The following is a 17920-nucleotide window of genomic DNA, read 5'->3' on the forward strand; positions in this document are numbered from 1 at the left end:
ATATCATTCCAGTAAATTAATGTGCATTCCTGATTCTAATTGATCTCCGCATTCTAACCCAGTGTTCTGAATTCCAGGCTGCAGTTATTGAACAGTTTTGCCAGTTGTTATGAATCTTACCAGTTATTGTACTATAAGCTCCACAACTGGGTGGTGCGGACCAACAAGTTCCAGGAATGGATTCACTCCACAGGGTGCGACAGCGAGACTCTGATCATCACGAACCTCACTCACCAGAAGGTGAGGGTCTTTTGCGTGGGAGCAGACACCTGTGTTGTGTTTTTATGATGTTACAATTGCTCATAAGGGATTGTGTAAATGTGTTGGAGGGTCACTTATTGAGATTAGGCTCCGAGGCATTAAGCTTAAAGATATTAGCAGCAGAGCTATCCATGCTATGCCCTTCTCTGCTCAAAAGCAAAAGTGAAACTCAAATTGGATTGCCTGACACACTTCCTTTCTGGTGATGTTATGCTCCTAACCCTAAAAGACATTTTATATAGCTTGCAGCAGTGAAGGACAACTTATTTAATGGATTTTCTTGTAACAGGATTGGTATATGAAAAGCACATTGGCATACCGAGGATACCCCATTAACCAGGAACCTGCAGCAGATTAATGTTAGGAATTAGTGATGCTGATGTCAGGGTGGGTATTTCCACATTCTCACAGTGACAGTGTCTCACAACCTCGGTTGTGTACCAGGCCAGGTATACTCATACTGCCCCCAGTCCTATACCAGGCCAGGTATACTCATACTGCCCCCAGTCCTATACCAGGCCAGGTATACTCATACAGCCTCCAGTCCCGTTCCAGGACAGATGTACTCATATTGCCCCCAGTCCTGTTGCAGCACAGGTATACTCATATTGCCTCCAATCCCGTACCAGGACAGGTATACTGTCTAGAGTTCTACAGGACAACGTTCCGAGCAGACAGGGAGGAGTTGGTCGGTTAAAGGAACCGTGGTGCGCGAAAGCTGTGTGGGACCTAGTCGAGAAGAAAAGGAAAGCGTACAAAAGGTTCAGAGAGCTTGGCGAAGATAGGGATCTAGATGAGTATACAGCTTGTAGGAAGGGACTAAAGAAGGAAATTAGGAGAGCCAGAAGGGGTCACGAGAAGGCCTTGGCAGGTAGGATTAAGGAAAACCCTAAGGCGTTCTATAAATATGTGAAGAGTAAAAGGATGAGACGTGAAGGAATAGGGCCCATAAAAGGTGAAGGCGGGAAAATCTGTACGGAACCAGTCGAAATGGCAGAGGTGCTTAATGAGTATTTTGCCTCGGTTTTCACAGAGGAGAAGGACCTGGGTGGATGTACTGCGGGCTTGCGGTGGACTGAAAAGATTGAGTATGTGGAATTTAACAAAGAGGTTGTGCTGGAATCTTTGAATGGCATCAAGATAGATAAGTCGCCGGGTCCGGATGGGATGTACCCCAGGTTACTATGGGAGGCGAGGGAAGAGATTGCAGAGTCTCTGGCGATGATCTTTGCATCGTCGATGGAGACCGGGGAGGTGCCGGAGAATTGGAGGATTGCGGATGTGGTTCCTATTTTCAAGAAGGGGAATAGGGATAGCCCAGGAAATTACCGACCGGTGAGTCTAACCTCAGTGGTTGGTAAACTGATGGAGAAGATCCTGAGGGACAAGATTTATGAGCATTTAGAGAGGTTTTGTATGCTCAAGATTACTCAGCATGGCTTTGTCAAAGGCAGATCGTGCCTTACGAGCCTGGTGGAGTTCTTCGAAAATGTGACTAAACACATTGACGAAGGGAAAGATGTAGATGTGGTTTATATGGATTTTAGCAAGGCGTTCGATAAGGTCCCCCATGCAAGGCTTCTAGAAAAAGTGAGAGGGCATGGGATCCAAGGGGCTGCTGCCCTGTGAATCCAGAACTGGCTTGCCCAAAGGAGTAAGAAGTTTAACAACACCAGGTTAAAGTCCAACAGGTTTATTTGGTAGCAAAAGCCACACAAGCTTTCGAGGCTCTGAGCCCCTTCTTCAGGTGAGTGGGAATTCTGTTCACAAACAGAACTTATAAGACACAGACTCAATTTACATGAATAATGGTTGGAATGCGAATACTTACAACTAATCCAGTCTTTAAGAAACAAAACAATGGGAGTGGAGAGAGCATCAAGACAGGCTAAAAAGATGTGTATTGTCTCCAGACAAGACAGCCAGTGAAACTCTGCAGGTCCACGCAACTGTGGGAGTTACAAATAGTGTGACATAAATTCTGATTCTAGGATCGCATGATAAAGACTCAGGAGGAAAAAAGCAGAAATATTTATGTGAAATAGTGTGACATAAACCCAATATCCCGGTTGAGGCCGTCCTTGTGTGTGCGGAACCTGGCTATCAGTTTCTGCTCCGCGACTCTGCGCTGTCGTGTGTCGCGAAGGCCGCCTTGGAGAACGCTTACCCGAATATCAGAGGCCGAATGCCCGTGACCGCTGAAGTGCTCCCCAACAGGAAGAGAACAGTCTTGCCTGGTGATTGTCGAGCGGTGTTCATTCATCCGTTGTCGCAGCGTCTGCATAGTTTCCCCAATGTACCATGCCTCGGGACATCCTTTCTTGCAGCGTATCAGGTAGACAACGTTGGCCGAGTTGCAAGAGTATGTACCGTGTACCTGGTGGATGGTGTTCTCACGTGAGATGATGGCATCTGTGTCGATGATCCGGCACGTCTTGCAGAGGTTGCTGTGGCAGGGTTGTGTGGTGTCTTGTAAGTTCTGTTTGTGAACAGAATTCCCACTCACCTGAAGAAGGGGCTCAGAGCCTCGAAAGCTTGTGTGGCTTTTGCTACCAAATAAACCTGTTGGACTTTAACCTGGTGTTGTTAAACTTCTTACTGTGTTTACCCCAGTCCAACGCCGGCATCTCCACATCATGATTGCCCAAAGGAGGCAGAGAGTGGGTATAGATGGGTCTTTTTCTAAATGGAGGTTGGTCACCAGTGGTGTGCCCCAGGGATCTGTTCTGGGAGCCTTGCTGTTTGTCATTTTCATAAATGACCTGGATGAGGAAGTGGAGGGATGGGTTGGTAAGTTTGCCGATGACACGAAGGTTGGTGGGGTTGTGGATAGTCTGGAGGGATGTCAGAAGTTACAGAGGGACATAGATAGGATGCAAGGCTGGGCGGAGAAGTGGCAGATGGACTTCAACCCAGATAAATGCGTAGTGGTCCATTTTGGCAGGTCAAATGGGATGAAGGAGTACAATATAAAGGGAAAGACTCTTAGTACTGTAGAGGATCAGAAGGACCTTGGGGTCCGGGTCCATAGGACTCTAAAATCGGCCCCACAGGTGGAGGAGGTGGTTAAGAAGGCGTATGGTGTGCTGGCCTTTATCAATCGAGGGATTGAGTTTAGGAGTCTGGGGATAATGATGCAGCTATATAAGACCCTCGTCAGGCCCCACTTGGAGTACTGTGCTCAGTTCTGGTCGCCTCATTACAGGAAGGATGTGGAAAAGATTGAAAGGGTGCAGAGGAGATTTACAAGGATGTTGCCTGGATTAAGTGGCATGCCTTATGAGGATAGGCTGAGGGAGCTCGGTCTTTTCTCCTTGGAGAGACGTCGGATGAGAGAAGACCTAATAGAGGTGTATAAGATGTTGAGAGGCATAGATCGGGTGGACTCTCAGAGGCTTTTTCCCAGGGTGGAAATGGCTGCTACGAGAGGACACAGGTTTAAGGTGCTGGGGGGTAGGTACAGGGAAAATGTTAGGGGGAAGTTTTTCACACAGAGGGTGGTGGGCGAGTGGAATTGGCTGCCGTCAGTGGTGGTGGAGGCAAACTCAATAGGGTTTTTTAAGACACTCCTGGATGAGTACATGGGATTTAATAGGATGGAGGGTTATAGGCAGGCCTAAAAGGTAGGGATATGTTCGGCACAACTTGTGGGGCCGAAGGGCCTGTTTCGTGCTGTAGTTTTTCTATGTTCTATGTTTCTATACTCATACTGCCCCCAGTCTGTAACACCACAGGTATACTCATACAGCCCCCAGTCCTGTACCAGGACAGGTATATTCATACTGTCCCCAATCCTGTACCAGACTAGGTATACTCATACTGTCCCCAGTCCAATACTAAGACAGGTATACTAATACTAGCCACACTGATGGGACAGAGAGAATAACAATTTTCTTTTGAAAAGGTGAGAAATCATTAAATGTCTCTGTTCAGGGGGATTTGGGTGTCCTTGTGCACTAAACACACAAATATAACGTACAGTCACAGCACGCAATTACAAAGGCAAATGGCAGATTGGAATTTATTGCTTGGGATTGGAGTAAATAACAGGGATGTCTAACTGCAGTGATATGGGAGATTACTGGGTCCACAGCAGGAACACTGTTTTGGCCTCAGGTGATGCAACAAAGGAACTTTTGTTTAAGTTTATTTATTAGTGTCACAAGTAGGCTTACATTAACACTGCAATGAAGCTACTGTGAAAATCCCCTAGTCGCTACACTCCGGCACCAGTGTTCGGATACACTGAGGGAGAATTTAGCATGGCCAATGCACCTAACCAGTATGTCTTTCAGACTGGGAGGAAACCGGAGCACCCGGAGGAAACCCACACAGACACGGGGAGAACGTGCAGACTCTGCACAGACAGTGACCCAACCCAGGCGTTGAACCCCGGGTCCCTGACACTGAGGCAACAGTGCTAACCACCGTGCCACCGGTGATAAGAGGGATTATTTATATGAACGATTAAGGAGAATGGGTCAATACACTCTGGAAGAATGAGAGTTGAACTCTTTAAAACATACATGTTTCTGAGACTATTTGACAGGGAGATTATTTCGCCTGGCAGGGGAATCTAGAACAAGGGGACACACTCTCAGGACAAGAGATCAATCACTTGGCACTGAGATGAAGGGAAATGTCTTCGCTCAAAAGGTTGTGAATCTTTGGAATTGTCTACTCCAAAGGGTGGTGGTGCTCTGTCTTTGAGTATATTGAGGGCTGAGGTCTTTGGACCAAAGAACAAGAACAAAGAACAGTACAGCACAGGAAACAGGCCCTTCGGCCCTCCAAGCCTGTGCCGCTCCTTGGTCCAACTAGACCAATCGTTTGTATCCCTCCATTCCCAGGCTGCTCATGTGACTATCCAGGTAAGTCTTAAACGATGTCAGCGTGCCTGCCTCCACCACCCTACTTGGCAGCGCATTCCAGGCCCCCACCACCCTCTGTGTAAAAAACGTCCCTCTGATATCTGAGTTATACTTCGCCCCTCTCACCTTGAGCCCGTGACCTCTTGTGATCGTCACCTCCGACCTGGGAAAAAGCTTCCCACTGTTCACCCTATCTATACCCTTCATAATCTTGTACACCTCTATTAGATCTCCCCTCATTCTCCGTCTTTCCAAGGAGAACAACCCCAGTCTACCCAATCTCTCCTCATAGCTAAGACCATCCATACCAGGCAACATCCTGATAAACCTTATCTGCACTCTCTCTAACGCCTCCACGTCCTTCTGGTAGTGCGGCGACCAGAACTGGACGCAGTACTCCAAATGTGGCCTAACCAGCGTTCTATACAGCTGCATCATCAGACTCCAGCTTTTATACTCTATACCCCGTCCTATAAAGGCAAGCATACCATATGCCTTCTTCACCACCTTCTCCACCTGTGTTGCCACCTTCAAGGATTTGTGGACTTGCACACCTAGGTCCCTCTGTGTTTCTATACTCCTGATGACTCTGCCATTTATTGTATAACTCCTCCCTACATTATTTCTTCCAAAATGCATCACTTCGCATTTATCCGGATTAAACTCCATCTGCCACCTCTCCGCCCAATTTTCCAGCCTATCTATATCCTGCTGTATTGCCTGACAATGCTCTTCGCTATCCGCAATTCCAGCCATCTTCGTGTCATCCGCAAACTTGCTGATTACACCAGTTACACCTTCTTCCAAATCATTTATATATATCACAAATAGCAGAGGTCCCAGTACAGAGCCCTGCGGAACACCACTGGTCACAGACCTCCAGCCGGAAAAAGACCCTTCGACCACTACCCTCTGTCTCCTATGGCCAAGCCAGTTCTCCACCCACCTAGCCACTTCTCCTTGTATCCCATGAGCCTTAACCTTCTTAACCAACCTGCCATGTGGGACTTTGTCAAATGCCTTACTGAAATCCATATAGACGATATCCACGGCCCTTCCTTCATCAACCGTTTTTGTCACTTCCTCAAAAAACTCCTCCAAATTTGTAAGGCACGACCTCCCTCTTACAAAACTATGCTGTCTGACCCTAAGGCAATCAAGGGGAATGGGGCTGAGCTGAGAAAGTGGGATTGAGTTTGAAGATCAGTCACAATGATATTGAACAGTGGAGCAGGCTCGAGTGGCTACGTGGTCCATCACGCTCCCACCCCTTGTATTATTGTGTTCAGCCCTGCAGTAAGCCAGGCTTATTTTTGCTGCCTTCATTCCTGAGCCTCGGGTAGCCATGGAAGTGTTTGGGCGCCATTGGGGTATCGATTTCTCCTCGCCCCGTGACCTGAATCTGCTTCCTGTCATGTGAACAGGAAGTAGGAGCGGCTCCACATTGCGGTCCCAGGAAGGAGGAGTGGTGGGGTTGCGGGGGGTGGTGGGGTTGCGGGGGGTGGGGGGGGGCGGGGGGTAGGTGATAATGATTCAGAACTCTGCACAACCGGAGGGGGACTGGGAGCCACTCCACAGGGGTGCGAGCATTAATGGTATGTTAATTGTTAAGATACACATGTGAAGGGCATTGTTTAATTAAGCACTTATAAAGAGAGACTTACTTCAACTTGTTGGGGATCAAATTAAGAACAGAGTGATCAGAACTGGGGCCAGAACTATTTAAGATCCTTAATGACTTATTTGAAAGGACTGACTGTATTAACAAAGAACAAAGAACAATACAGCACAGGAACAGGCCCTTCGGCCCTCCAAGCCCGTGCCGCTCCCTGGTCCAAACTAGACCATTCTTTTGTATCCCTCCATTCCCACTCCGTTCATGTGGCTATCGAGATAAGTCTTAAACGTTCCCAGTGTGTCCGTCTCCACCACCTTGCCTGGCAGCGCATTCCAGGCCCCCACCACCCTCTGTGTAAAATATGTCCTTCTGATATCTGTGTTAAACCTGCCCCCCCTTCACCTTGAACCTATGACCCCTCGTGAACGTCACCACCGACCTGGGGAAAAGCTTCCCACCGTTCACCCGATCATAATTTTATACACCTCTATTAAGTCTCCCCTCATCTTCTGTCTTTCCAGGGAGAACAACCCCAGTTTACCCAATCTCTCCTCATAACTAAGCCCCTCTATACCAGGCAACATCCTGGTAAACCTCCTCTGTACTCTCTCCAAAGCCTCCACGTCCTTCTGGTAGTGTGGCGACCAGAACTGGACGCAGTATTCCAAATGCGGCCGAACCAACGTTCTGTACAACTGCAACATCAGACCCCAACTTTTATACTCTATGCCCCGTCCTATAAAGGCAAGCATGCCATATGCCTTCTTCACCACCTTCTCCACCTGTGACGTCACCTTCAAGGATCTGTGGACTTGCACACCCAGGTCCCTCTGCGTATCTACACCCTTTATGGTTCTGCCATTTATCGTATAGCTCCTCCCTACATTAGTTCTACCAAAATGCATCACTTCGCATTTATCAGGATTGAACTCCATCTGCCATTTCTTTGCCCAAATTTCCAGCCTATCTATATCCTTCTGTAGCCTCTGACAATGCACCTCACTATCTGCAAGTCCTGCCAATTTTGTGTCGTCCGCAAATTTACTGATCACCCCAGTTACACCTTCTTCCAGATCGTTTATATAAATCACAAACAGCAGAGGTCCCAATACAGAGCCCTGCGGAACACCACAAGTCACAGGCCTCCAGCCGGAAAAAGACCCTTCCACTACCACCCTCTGTCTTCTGTGACCAAGCCAGTTCTTCACCCATCTAGCCATCTCCCCCTTTATCCCATGAGATCCACCCTTTTGCACCAGCCTACCATGAGGGACTTTGTCAAACGCTTTACTGAAGTCCATATAGACGACATCCACGGCCCTTCCCTCGTCAATCCACGGCCCTTCCCTCATATTGTAGGCAAATTTTCTGATAAAACAAAAAAAAGCTAGAAAGAGATTTCCTGATCTTTGCAGAAGGGGGAAGGAGTACCTCCTTATAAACCTGCTCCTGGACCTGGCCAGGATGGCCATTAACAAGTCCAGGCAGCAGGTGGATCAGGCGGTCATCCCACTCAATTGTCTGCCCTCTTCCCCGACAACATTCATGGCCAGGTGTCCTTGGAGAGGGAGTGTGCAGTGTCCACGAACACGCTTCCGGCCTTCTCTGACCAGTGGGCACAGCAGGGGCTGGAGTGTATCATCACCCCCCACGCTCCCCGTCCTCCCCCCCTCTCCCCCAAATCACATTGATTTGATAAAAGCTTTAATTTAGCTGACAAATCTATTCTGTGATACTTTGTTCACCTTTTGAAAGCCCACATAGGCAACACCATCTGCATTACCCTTATCAACCCTCTCCGTAACTTTAATTTAACCGATCTTGGACCAGCGATTTAATGGGAATAGTTCACCGGATAGACAAAAGAGAGGGAACAAATCAATCTCGCTCTCGGTGAGGTAGTGAGAGATCACGACCTTCGCACTGAGAAAGACAGGGGGCGGAATTTTCCTGTCCCGCTTGCCACGGGAATCGTAGCGGGCAGGACACGGACCTCACAAAGGTCTGTTGACCTCAGGCGGGATTTTCTGACCTTGGGGCCAGCGCGGCTGGAAAATCCCACCCTGGGTATTTTATATATTGGGAGACTGGGAAGCTTGGAGGAGCAGAGAGGATTTAGGAATCCAAGTATAGATATCACTGAAACTCCTGAATTGTTACAAAAAACTGTTCCCAGAGGGCTGGAAGACAAACGGGTGGAAGTTATATTCTAGCTGCACAGAACCTAGTTAGACCTCATCTGGAGTAACTATTTTCAGCCTGGGAACACCATCTCGGGAAGGATGTGGAAGGACGGGGCGCGGTGGCACAGTGGTTAGCACCACTGCCTCACAGCGCCAGGGACCCAGGTTCAATTTCCGGCTTGGGTCACTGTCTGTGTGGAGTTTGCACGTTCTCCCCAGTGTTTGCTTGGGTTTCCTCCGGGCGCTCCGGTTTCCTCCCACAGTCCAAAGGTGTGCGGGTTAGGTGGATTGGCCAGACCCCTTAGTGTCGGGGTTAGTAGGGTAAATAAGTAGGGTTATGGGGATAGGGCCTGGGTGGGATTGTGCTCGGTGCAGACTTGAATGGCCTCCTCCTGCACTGTAGGGATTCTATGTACAGCACAGTTTCACCGGAATGATACTGGGCTAAAAATATTAAATTCTGAAGACGGAGCTTGAATACAAACGATTAAGGGGTGATCTAATTAAGAGAGGTTGAGATGATTAAAGGATTTAAAGAAAGGAATACAGGAGCCAGGAGAAAACCAACCAGCCCCTCAAGCCTGCTTCACAATTCAATTTGATCGTGACTGATCTGCAACGTTAGACACCATTTTCCCCGCACTCTCCCCATATCCCTTGATGTCTCCACTAACCAGGAATTCAGCGATCTCTGATTTGAATATACACAGCCCTACAAACCTCGGGGGTAGAGAATTCCACTGATTTACCACCCTGTGAATGAAGAAATTCAACTTTATCTCAGTCCTAAATCCCCTAGTAGTGGACTCTCCCAGTCAGGGGAAACATCCTCCCGGATCTACCTTTTCTGTATGTTCCAAGGGAGATAATAGATTGAATTCCTTCTCATTGGCAGAGTCCAAAGCAAGGGCATGAAACCTTAACAGTAAAGTAAAAATTATTTATTTGTCACAAAGATGTGCGGGTTAGGTTGATTGGCCAGGTTAAAAATTGCCCCTTAGAGTCCTGAGATGCGTAGGTTCGAGGGATTAGCAGGTAAATATGTGGGGGTAGGGCCTGGGTGGGATTGTGGGCAGTGCAGACTCGATGGGCTGAATGGCCTCCTTCTGCACTGTAGGGTTTCTATGGTTTCTATGACAAGTAAGGCTTACGTTAACACTGCAATGAAGTTACTGTGAAATTCCCCTAGTCACGGTGGCACAGTGGTTAGCATTGCTGCCTCACAGCACTAGGGACCCTGGTTTGATTCCCGGCTTGGGTGACTGTCTGTGGAGTTTGCACATTCTCCCCGTGTCTGCGTGGGTTTCCTCCGGGTGCTCTGGTTTTCTCCCACAGTCTGAAAGAAGTGCTGGTTAGGGTGCATTGACCTGAACAGGCGCAGGATTGTGGCGACTAGGGGAATTTCACAGTAACTTCATTGCAGTGTTAATGTAAGCCTTACTTGTAACTAATAAATAAACTTTTTACTTTGCTCGTCGCCACACTCTGGTGCCTGTTTGGGTCAATACGCCTAACCAGCACGTCTTTCAGACTGTAGGAGGAAGCCGGAAACTCACACAGACACGGGGAGAATGAGCAAACTCCACATAGACAGTAATCCAAAGCTGGGAATCGAACCCAGGTCCCTGGTACTGTGTGGCAGCAGTGCTAACCACTGTGCCACCCATTAGCCACATTAGAATGAAGTGGTTCAGTGATGATATCAGAAAATATTTTTATAAAAGTGTAATAAAATTCTGGAACTCTCTGTTGAAACTGTGGATCATAGAATCCTTACAGTGCAGAAGGAGGCCATTCGGCCCATCGAGTCTGCACCATCCCAACAATCCCACCCAGGCCCTATCCCCATAACCCCATGCATTTACCCTAGCTAATCCCCCTGATACTAATTTAGCATGGCCAATCCACTTAACCTGCACATCTTTGGACTGTGGGAGGAAACCGGAGCACCCGGAGGAAACCCATGCAGACACGAGGAGAATGTGCAGACTCCACACAGACACTGACCGGAGCCGGGAATCGAACCAGAGTCCCTGGTGCTGTGAGGCAGCAGTGCTAACCACTGTGCCACCGTGCCGCCCCACTTGAAAATGTTCCAAACTGATAGATTTTGGTTAGGCAAGGGTATCAATAATTATCAAATAAAAATGGGTGAATGTAGATCATGACCTAATGGAGTAGAAGAAGAAGCTTGAGGGGATGAATGACCTTCTCCTATGTTATAGTGAACTCTGCATTCTGAAACAGAAATGGTAATGTGAGTAGTTAACAAAATTGTTCCAGATCAGCGTGTCACCACACAGTGATGCTCTACTCTAGACCATTGTGCCACCATACAGTGATGCTCTGTTCTAGGTCAGTGTGCCACCGTGCAGTGTGACAGTCTGATCTGGAAATAATTGGCCTGGGTAGAGTTGTTTCTGACCACTTTTTCTCCCTAATTTTAGAGGATAGTGGAAGAAATTGAAGAGAGAGCCCCCCAGCTGAGCGACTGTCAGATGACCCAGTGTGAGTGCGTTCACATCTTCAAGGTGAGAAATCAGGAGCAGGAAGGCGGAAGGTCTGAGATTCTGCTAACACAATAATACTGGTTTAAAAAACCACCTCTACCAGCTAGAAGGACAAGGCAGGAGGTGCATCGGGACACCACCCCCAATTCCCCATTGTGGTAGCGTGCCCCTTTCAGAGGCAACTTATCGCGGAGGTGTCACATGACCCATCTGGCCAACTGCAACGAGACGTGCGAATCGAGAGCGGGAGCGCGGGCTTTGTGGCAGTTGGAGTCTGGGAATCATGGAGTTTGGAAACATTCTCTTATCTTTGTCTTGTATAGAGATAGTTTCCCCCAAATAAACCTCTGTTGGTTTATCTGCACTGTTGGTCATCAGATCCTCAGCTATTACACCCACCAAGCCACTCCCCATCCTGAAATATATCGCCGCTCCTTCACAGCCACTGGGCCAAAACCTTGGAACTCCCTCCCTAACAGCACTGTAGGTGTACTTACATCACAGGGACTGCAGCGGTTCAAGAAGGAGCTCAGTGATGATATTACAGATATCACCACACATAGAATATAGTTGAAGAAATCTGATTGTGGAGATTTTGAACGATAGTTAAATGGATTTTATCTGGAATTTCCTTCCTTGTTGTTTTCCCTCTGAAGGCGCCCCCTGAACTTGACAGCATTTCCGACCCAATAGAGGACTTGGTAATATGGGGAGAGCTGATGGCATAGTGGTAATGTCACCCAACTGGTCATTCAGAAGCCCAGAGTAATGGGTTCAAATCCCACCATGGCAACTGGTGAGATTTAAATTTAATTAATAAAATCTGTAATTGAAAACTACTCCCAATTTTCTTAGACCAATGAAACTATCATCGATTGTCGTTTAAAAACCCATCTAATTCATTAATGCCGTCCTTACCTGGTCTGATCTACCTGTGACTCTGGACCCACAGTTGATTCGCTTCAAGGGCAATTAGGGATGGGCAACAAATGGTGACCTTCCAGTGACACCCACATCCCATGAAATAATTAAATAAAGAAAATGTAGGGAGGGTGTAGTGTCCCCACAGGGCCAGTAAGGTTACTTGCTCACTTCCTTCAAAGGATTCCAGTTGACACCTTTTATATGGGGAGTGGGGTTGGGTTGGAGCTGGAACCTGGGCTGGGGTTAGGTATACGCTGGCTGCCAAACTGCTTCCTATCATTTTTTCAGATGCTGCATTAGTTGTCCAAGTGGGAGGCAGCTTTGATTGGGTGCATTAATCCTTCACTCTGGGCTGGCCTTGCCTGGGTCTCCACACTGAGAGTGGAAGCATTGTCTTGTGTCGCCATGTCGGCTGCTCTGAGATTGAGGACTGGGCAATGCCGTTAACTGCAGTGCGTTGGGCCGTGAGGGACACATTGAGCAGTGATATGCGTTATGGCCCATTAGTCTGCCCCTGTTAGGGACCTGATCAGAAACTCCAAGGTACACTATGAAGGTAGCCTAGACCCCAACTATTTTCTATTTTGGCATTAGTGTGAGGATAAGCTGTTTCACTCCAGGTGTGATTCTATTGACACACCAGGAAACTTTTATTAAAACAAACTTTATTTAACAATTACAGTTTAATTATAGCAAAAAGAATTAGCGTAACTTTTAACAATTGAAATACTTAAAGTAAAAGTTTATATATTAGTCACAAATAAGGCTTACATTAACACTGCAATGAAATTACTGTGAAATTCCTCTAGTCGCCACAGTCCGGCGCCTGTTCAGGTCAATGCACCTAACCAGCATGTCTTTCAAAATGTGGGAGGAAAGCAGAGCACCCGGAGGAAACCCACGCAGACACGGGGAGAACGTGCAAACTCCACACAGACAGTGACCCAAGCCGGGAATCGAACCCGGGTCCCTGGCACTGTGAAGCAGCAGTCTAACCGCTGTGCTATCATGCCGCCCTAATGACAAGGTACAATTCTTAACTGCTAACATATATCTATTTGTTCCAATTTAAGCAATATTCCTCATAGGCTCAACCCCTCTTCAAACCTCAGTTAGCAAAACAACACAGGCCCACATGCTGGCATGCGAGCTGCTAGTCCTCCGGCATCCAGAACCCCTTTGGAGAGAGATCCAATTTTCTAGCAGGTCCCAAACTTCAATCTCCAGAGAGAGAGAGAGAAAGAACTGCTGCTCATTGCAAATCCAAATAGAAACTGCCTGCTTTTTTCCTCTGTAAGCCTAGCTCCTCCCATTGGCAGATGGCGTGTTCTTGTCAATCAACCTAATTAAACCCAACTCTAAAATCCCAGGGGACATCCCAAAAGTAACAAAACTGCATTAGCTCAGATTAAAACAAACACCCCAATAACTAGGAGCAATTATCCTTCTGCATTCTCCGCATGTGGGCTGCCTGGAACAGACAAATCGGCACTGCAATCAGAGCTGAAATGTAAAACATTCCTTTCACAAGAAACATGACACAAATGCACATTATCATCACAGCCCACACTCATTAACTTGGCTTTCATACGGCTAATACTCCCGTTAGTGTGAGGTACTGAGACCAGCCAGCACCACTGGGGTAGTATTCCAGACAGAGTTTGGGAAGATTAGTGCTGGGGAAAAGATTTTGTTTCTATTTGAACCCAAGATGCCGTGTCTCAATTAATATTCAATTAACTTCACATTTATCACTAATCTGAAACTAGTGTGGGCTCTGGCAGCACCAATCCCTCTCTTCCCTTCCCCTTTCTGATTAAATTCCCGATCCAGTTCAGAATCGTTCCACCCCCTCCTGTCAATTCAGTCTCCCCGTGCCCACTCTCTCACCAATCCAGCATCTCCCCCTCTTTTCCCCCTCCCCTCTGTCCCATCTCTCCCTCTCCCCCCCCACCCCTCCTTGGCCCATCTCTCCTCCTCCCCTCCCCAGTCCCGTCTCCTTCCCTCCCTCTCCCAGTTCCATCTCCCCACACCTCACTCCCCCCTCCCCCCCACTCTCCCCTCCCCTTCCCCCCCCTCCTCTCTTTCTCCCCCACTCTATTTCCAGGTTCAATCCACCTGAAGCTTCCTTGAATCAGATCCATTTTCTTGATTGGATTGATTATTGTCACAGGTATTAGTGTGCAGCGAAAAGTATTGTTTCTTGCGCGCTATACAGACATGTATAATTCTAGTTCTTTCATTGCAGCAAATTGAGCTTCAGGCATCCTCGTTTAAGCCAAACCTCAAACAGGACCAGCCCCTCACTGAGAGAGCCCCAGCGGCGAGTACCTTCCCCAGCTCCATCCACCAGGAGGTACCTTTCACTTCTTCACTCGCTTCTACCTTCTTTCCAATGGTTTGGTATTCTGTGTTATTTCATGTGAATGGATCGGTCCAGGCAATAAACTGCGACCTGCCGCTCAGTGTCTGCACCGAGCGGGTGTGGGGATCAGTGTCTGCACCGAGCGGGTGTGGGGATCAGTGTCGGCACCGAGCGGGTGTGGGGATCAGTGTCGGCACCGAGCGGGTGTGGGGATCAGTGTCTGCACCGAGCGGGTGTGGGGATCAGTGTCTGCACCGAGCGGGTGTGGGGGTCAGTGTCGGCACCGAGCGGGTGTGGGGATCAGTGTCGGCACCGAGCGGGTGTGGGGATCAGAGTCTGCACCGAGCGGGTGTGGGGATCAGTGTCGGCACCGAGCGGGTGTGGGGATCAGAGTCTGCACCGAGCGGGTGTGGGGATCAGTGTCTGCACCGAGCGGGTGTGGGGATCAGTGTCTGCACCGAGCGGGTGTGGGGATCAGTGTCTGCACCGAGCGGGTGTGGGGATCAGTGTCTGCACCGAGCGGGTGTGGGGATCAGTGTCTGCACCGAGCGGGTGTGGGGATCAGTGTCTGCACCGAGCGGGTGTGGGGATCAGTGTCGGCACCGAGCGGGTGTGGGGATCAGTGTCTGCACCGAGCGGGTGTGGGGATCAGTGTCTGCACCGAGCGGGTGTGGGGATCAGTGCCCGCACCGAGCGGGTGTGGGGATCAGTGTCTGCACCGAGCGGGTGTGGGGGTCAGTGTCCGCACCGAGCGGGTGTGGGGATCAGTGCCCGCACCGAGCGGGTGAGGTGACAGAAGCGATATGTGTATATCTCTTCAGTCACACCGGTAGACAAAGAACTACATGGCTGGAAACTAGCAGAATGTGGCAACCCTGCGCTTGGGCAATGGTCAACAAAATTTCTGGTGGGCTGCACTCAGAACCCAGATGGGCCGCACGTGGTAAATGTCTGTGTGCACTGAGGATAGGACTTGCCTCACCAAGTTGGCCTATGGTCTGGGCTAATGAATGAAAAGTCATCACTCGGTTGTGAAAATGGTGCCTGGGAGCCCCTGCACCGGTCTCTCACTGCCATCAAAGAAAGGAATTCCTGTAGCACTTTTCATAACCTTAGAATGTCCCAAAGCGCTTAACAACCAACAATGTACTTTTGAAATGTAGTCACTGTTCTAATGTGGGAAAGGCTAGTTTGCACAAAGCAGGATCCCACAGTCAGCTGACTGAGTGTAGCTAATATCTAGCCAGTGCAAGCTGAACAAATAGTGACCTACAATCCCTCAGGGAGAAAAAAAGGAGTGAGGGAAGGAGGTCCAGCAGGAATGGCCCGAGTGGAATCTTTCTAATGGTCGCTGATGGAGTCGGCTCCAGAGGGGATTGTTGTCCCCCTTCCATCCTGAACCTTGACCTGTCAGCCAAAGCCCACAGGGTGTCACTCATTCCCTGGAGATATGAGGTTGTGACAACAACCCCCACTGCAGAGACTGGAACTCTGGGCTGACTCTAGGGGTGTGCTACCTCGCCTGAGGAGCTGCCTTTCAGATGGAATGTTAACCAGGGCACTGTCGGGTGGACATCAGGTGAAGATCCAAATCCACTCTTGAAAGGAGAATAAGGCCGATATTTCTCCCTCAACCAACATCTCCAATTACTGGCTGTGGGATCTTGCTGTGCACAGGTTGGCTGCCATGTTTCCTAGATTTACAAGGGCTGGAGTTCTAGATATTTCATTAGCTGTCGCCAAGATCTTTTTGTTTGTCGCTGACGAGTGATTTTGTTGTTCTTTCGGGCAGTTCACTGACTTGAAGCGACAGTTCCTGGACCTGGTCAGACTAACACGCTGTTATGTGACACACCTAAGGGACCTGCTGAGGATGGAACACAGCCAAGGACCCTACATGCTGAAGCGTCGGAGACAGAGGGGGACCGACAGCTCCACTTCCACATAACGTCCTGTAACTCGAGCTTCCATCGTGGACTTAACAACATGACTCCCCCACCCTCGCCATCCTGCACACCCCCACCCATCCCATCCTCCCCTGTTCTGTCCCGTCCCACTTCAGCTGTGAAATGTTAAAAGTGAACCAAGGTTTAATTTTCACAAAGCAAATGAGTAGCAGCCATTTCCTCTCACTGAGGAATGGACCAAACTGGAGACTCGGAACAGTTTGAAAAGGGACAAATAGTGTCAAGAGATGTGTGGAGATTGCGGGAGCATAGCGATGCGCTCGGATCAGCTATGATCATAATGAATGGTGGAGCAGGCTCGATAGGCTGAATGGCCTTCCCCTGCTCCTAATTTCTGTTAAAATAGCACAGTGAGGAAACGAGGATGTTTCTGCAAATGTGCAGCAGCTAGAGAGAGGGGTTAATGTTTACGGGGGAAACCTCTATAGAGGTTAGAGTCATAGAGGTTTACAGCAAGGAAACAGGCCCTTCGGCCCAACTTGTCCATGCGCCCAGTTTTTAACCATTAAGCTAGTCCCAATTGCCTGCATTTGGCCCATATCCCTCGATACCCATCTTACCCATGTAATTGAATGCTTTTTAAAAGACAAAATTGTACCCGCCTCGACTACTACCTCTGGCAGCTTGTTCCAGACACTCAACACCCTCTGTTTGAAAGAATTGCCCCTCTGGACCCTTTTGTATCTCTCCCCTCTCACCTTAAAGCTATGCCCTCTAGCTTTAGACTCCCCTGCCTTTAGTCAGCGAATGAACGAGAGATCGGTTAGTTTTGTACCATCATCTCCCTGTGGCCCTCTGCTGGCCTCCTTGGGGGCCTGACTCAAACATCTGAAAAGCAGAGCAGGAAAACAACACTCCACACCATTGTTACCCGTTAGTTAAGAATGTTATTCAGAGCAGTGGTTCAGACAGATGTTAAATATCTCATGAAGGTGCCCTTCTGTCAACAGCACTGAAAGAGGTTGATTGGTTTGCTGCTTGTGGGATCTTGCTGTGCGGAACACAACAGCTGGGTCTGTTGTTGATCTGATTGTCCTGCCATGGGGTGAAGGGTTCTGATATTCTGACAAGATCTATCACAGGGATCTCAGACAGGACAGTCCAGGAGCCAATTAGGCCGGGGGGATCCTGCAGGCAGAGGTAGTTGGGATGTTGTATCTCTGAGTGCAGGTTCTGTTGGTGCTGTCAGACTGAGCTCTGCTGGGCTCTGAGTGAATGAGG

The 17920-nt window shown here is 48.7% G+C and overlaps 1 long non-coding RNA gene across 1 annotated transcript; it reads left to right on the forward strand.

Annotated features, from left to right (window-relative positions):
• Positions 1 to 212: 212 nt before the first annotated feature.
• On the forward strand, positions 213 to 16680 carry LOC144479896 (uncharacterized). The gene is made up of 4 exons (XR_013495584.1): positions 213 to 240; positions 11381 to 11464; positions 14616 to 14723; positions 16525 to 16680. It is a non-coding gene; the product is annotated as an uncharacterized LOC144479896 (long non-coding RNA).
• The last annotated feature ends 1240 nt before the right edge of the window (positions 16681 to 17920 follow it).

The sequence above is a fragment of the Mustelus asterias genome, chromosome 27, assembly GCF_964213995.1.
Source record: "Mustelus asterias chromosome 27, sMusAst1.hap1.1, whole genome shotgun sequence".
In the NCBI taxonomy this organism is placed as follows: Eukaryota; Metazoa; Chordata; class Chondrichthyes; order Carcharhiniformes; family Triakidae; genus Mustelus; species Mustelus asterias.